Source organism: Orycteropus afer, unplaced genomic scaffold, assembly GCF_000298275.1.
Source record: "Orycteropus afer afer isolate SDZICR_OR568_19922 unplaced genomic scaffold, OryAfe1.0 scaffold00190, whole genome shotgun sequence".
Lineage (NCBI taxonomy): Eukaryota > Metazoa > Chordata > Mammalia > Tubulidentata > Orycteropodidae > Orycteropus > Orycteropus afer.
The window spans coordinates 3265325-3270354 of record NW_006921777.1 but is presented as its reverse complement, the minus strand read 5'-3'; positions in this window follow the sequence as shown (position 1 = coordinate 3270354).

Genomic DNA, 5030 nt, shown 5'->3' with positions numbered 1-5030 from the left:
GGTGGAGGGTCAACGAAAGAGGGGGAGGCCTTCAACAAGATGGATTGACACGGTGGCTGCAATGATGGGCTCAAGTATAGCAGGGATTGTGGGGCTGGCGCAGGATGGGACAGTGTTTCGTTCTGCTGTGCATGGGGTCGCTATGAGTCGGAATCGACTCGACAACACTTAACAACATTAACAACAACCACATGAATTAAATGTTTTTTTGTATCTGTATATTGTATTTTCATATTAACATTTGCTACAATTTCTTAAGTATATTTCAGATATCAGAAGATATCTCAACATTTAGTAAAAATCTTAGTATTTTTTCCAAGTGTCCTTTAATGTTCTAAGTGTTTTAGCTACTTACATTTTAATTCTGAAACTCAAACTTCGTAAGAAATTAGTAAAATTATGTACTTTGAACTTTCAGATATTATTTGATGAGTGAAATTTTGTGGAAATTCACAAACTTCTGGACCCCTTTATAAAATAACAATACTTTTTGGAGAAATATTGCCAAACCATAGTAAGCCACTATTTTTAGCCAACTCCTATCAGGTCAGTAGGAGCTCTGGTAGCATAGTCCCTAAGGCACTTGACTGCTAACCAGAAGGCTGGCGGTTCAAACCCACCAGCCACTCCTCGGAAGGAAGGTTGGGCAATCTACTTCCATAGTGATAGTGCCTTGGAAACCTAAGGAAGGGTCGCTATGAATCAGGTCTGACTCCACGGCACATAACAACAACATCAGGTCAATAGATCTAGACCACTCCCAGCATTCAGTTTGTAGCCCTACTAAAAGTAAATATTTGATTAAATTATTCTAAATTATTGAAGTATTGATTGCATAAAAATTTCCATTATTTCTCTGGATTGACTTTTAATCAAACTCAAATTCTAAAACATCCTTTCAGGACTGAAGTTAAATGTGTGCTTAATTTCTTAGACCTTGTTTCCTTTTAAAATGTTCCTCTTTTCTAAGTTAGATTTTCTAATACGAAGGAAAGTAACTTTATTCCAGAATTTAAATTTAATCTGGAAACCAGAATGAAAAGGAACTAAACACTTCAATTTCTTCAGCTTGACTCAGAGAACTCTGATTTTCCAGTCTTTGAATCAATAAAACATTTTTTTTTTGCTTTTATTGAAAATTGGGTACTCTCACTTAAAGTTACCTCTCTTTTTTTCATCTTTTCAATATAAATGTTGGTAAGAACTATTTTTCTGAGATGTGAAAGGTACACCGTTTGGTTCTTAATATTACTTTTAGTTTTCTTGGTAAGGTAGGGATTGTGCAGGATTTGAGTTATTTACCTCTTCTGGCTCTGGTGGCAGAAGTGCAGATCTATGTAACTGTTTACCTGCTCTCTTAACACACCTGCTTCTTGTTAGATTTATTCTCTATGCCTCAAAGGTACGGAGACCCTTGGCTGAGGGCTCTCATCTCTCTCATTCCTCTCTGGCCTCTTCTCCATCCCATCACCCTCTTTACTAGTCTTATTAGCAACCTGCTCTTTTTTCTTTTCTCCTTTTGCTTTTTCTTTTACCCTCCATCAATCCCTTTTCATTTTCCTCACTCTGTTGTATCCCCTGTATCTCTGTCTCACCTGATACTCTGTCCCCTAGAATTTGCAATTCCAAAATAGCAGTGACTATGTTGATGCAGAATTACGTATCCTCAGATGCCTTGGCCCTTTAAGATCACCGAAAAGAGTTGAAATCAGATGTTTAAACTACAAGTATTGAGCATAAGACTGCCAAGAGTTTGTCTTATTTCTCTTAATGTGGCAATTATCCTTTTTGGTTGTAGTCTTTTTATTTGCATCATTCTTAGGGAAGAGCTTCAGAGGACAGGAGCCTACGTCAAACATATGGGAGTATAAAAGCCTAGAAAATGAGACAGACTACTTCCATTGAGGAAGAATGAGAGATCTTCACAAGCACATTCAGAATGGGATATTGCTAATTGGGACACAAGTGATCCAGTAGAACAAGGAAACGAAGCAAAATCTGTTCTAAGCTTAATCATGCCAACAGATTTATCCAAGCAAAACTGAGAAAGAGGGCAGTGGTTAAATCTTTCTGGAACTGGAAGTTGGTGGGAACAGAGACCCAAAGTTTGAATAGGGGAGAGAAGTCAGTGGGACATTCTGAGCGATGCCACACAGAAGAAAGAAGAATGGATTTTAGTTAAGCCCTAGTTGCTATTGGACTTTCGCCACCCCACACCCACATATTAAATATGAGAGAGGCATTTTAGCCAATTAGTTTTTTCAATTTGTGTGTGTGCACATATGTGTATTTCATTCTTCGGTGGCAATCCAGCATGGTCAGGCAGGACTGGTAGTGTTTCGCTGCTCACAAAGCCATCTAGAGACTTAGGCTCATTCTCTCTCATTGCTATCTCATTCTCAACATGTAACTTTCATGTCATGGTCCAAGATGACTGCTGTAGCTCTCACCATCATACTCATATTCTACCCATTGGGAAGAAGAAAGGTCATGTTAGCATCTATCCATTTCTTTTAAGAGTAGTTGCACATATCAGTTCTGCCTAGGTCCCTTTAGCAAGATATTTTCCATTTGGTCACTTCAAGCTGTAAGGGAGGCTGAAAAGTATCTCTAGCTAAGAAGTCTGCTCATTTAATTTGCAAATTTTAATTTTGAATGTCCACTATTAAAGTAAAAGGAGAATGATTTCTATTTCTGAAAAACAAGTGGGTTTTGCCAGAGGCATCAGGTACATTAACTAAACAATACCTTGAATGAGCCTAAAGTGGTGATTCTGATACTCATTAGGTCTGCGTAATATCATTTTATGACCTGCTATAATTAGCAAAAGGAGCTTTGGTAGTGTATTGGTGAAATCATTGGGCCACTAACCAAAAAGTTGGTGGTTTGAACCTTCTAGCTTCTCCACAAAAGAAAGAGAAAGGCAGTCTGTTTCCATAACTATTTAAAGCCTTTGAGGCAGTTCTGCTCTGTTCTAAAGGGTCACTATGAGTCAGAATTGACTTGATGGCAATGGGTTTGGTTTTGGTATAATTATCAAGTGAAGGGTTGTTTCCTGAAAGTAGCTGGATACCATCTTAAAGAACTAGCTTTGGGCTAGAATAATGGCAAAGGCAGTTACAATAGTTTGTTACTTTCTTGAGTGTAGGTGCTGCATTTACTTACAGTGTTGATGAAACATTTAATTATGGTATTAGTGAAGAATTTTTAATATATCATGGATTGCAAGAAGGACAAACAAATTTGTCTTAGAAGAAATATACCAGAATGCTCCTTAGAGGCAAGAACTGTAAGACTTCATCTCATGTACTTGGAAAATGTTATCAAGAGAGAGAAGTCCCTGGATTAGGACATTGTGCTTGGTAGAGAGTCAGTGAAAAACAGAAAGAGCTGCAATGAGGTGGATTGACACAGTGGCTACAACAATGGGCTCAATGATGGTGAGAATGATGCATGACCCAGCAGGGTTTCATTATGTTGCTATGGGTCAGAAGTAACTCTATGTCACCCAACAGTCAACTCTATGGCACCAAAAGATGCTACTTAATAATAATTTTTAAATCTCTAAAGCGACTGAATGGCACATAACAACAACAACAACAAAGCATAACATATTTCTTGGCCTATATTCTATGACTAAAAGACAATTACTAGGTAAAGAAATAAAAAGTATTGATTAAGGGGGTAAAATAAGGGATTCCACTAAAGAACAAGGTGACAAGGGTTTAAATTTCCAACATCATAGTTTATTTATTTTATGATTTTGTTTTCTATTTTTGCTTTGGACTTGACCTTAATCATTGAAATTGATGACTCAAGACAAATCTGATTTTTACTTTTTCTCTTAACCCTTTAATATAATACTAAAATATGTAATATAGTTATAATAGTTATATAAAGTGAAGCATTATCTACCAAAATTGAATGTAAACTAATGTATACATCTGAATATAAACTAAATATTTTTAACTCTGACACCAATAACTGTTAAACTATTCCTTAATTAACAGACTCAAATAATTCCTTTTTATTTTTATATCACATGTGACATAGTTGACTATTATGCATTCAAAGAAAATTTCAAGATTTCCCAAAATTCCACAATGCAAATTTATCATCCTTAAATTATATTGTATGGATTCATTTTTGTTTTAAATAATATCTTCTATTAATAACTCAGTAAATAGTATTAAATGCTAGCAATAGTGCAGTCTATGTAACTATTTGGCTCTGTGATATTCAGATGCCTTTCCTCCCTCCAACATATGGTAAAGCATGTTTATATGAACCTACCCACTGCCGTCAAGTCTATTGCAACCCATAGTGACTCTATAGGGCAGAGTAGAACTGCCCCCATAGGGTTTTCAAAGCTGTAAATTGTTATAGTAGCAGACTGCCTCATCATTCTTCCATGGAGCAGCTGGTGGGTTTGAACCATTGACCTTTTGGGTAGCAGCCCAATGATTTAAGCACAGCACCACCAGAGTTCCTTATGTTTATGCGTATTTGTTGTTTGTTATGTGCTATCGATTTGGACCCGACTCATAGCGACCCCTTCTTGGGTTTCTGAGGCAGTATCACTACGGAAGTAGTTTGCCCCATCTTCCTTCCGAGGAGTGGCTGGTGGGTTTGAACCACCAGCCTTCTGGTTAGCAGTGAAGTGCCTTGGCCACTACAGTACCAGAGCTCCCATGTTTATGGGTAGTATATATAAAATCTTAACTAATGTGTATGTGGTGGAAATTATAGAACAATATAATTAATATTATACACAAGTAAGATCTTACTGAAGATAACTCAAAAACAGTTGCAGCAGTATATTGACATAAAACTTCCAGAGGTACAAGCCAGATTCAGAAGAGGACGTGGAACAAGGGATATCATAGCTGTTGTCAGATGGATCTTGGTTCAAGGCAAAGAATACCAGAAAGATGTCTACTTGTGTTTTATTGACTATGCAAAGGCATTTGATTGTGTGGATCATGACAAATTATGGATAACGTTGAGAAGAATGGGAATTCCTGAGCACT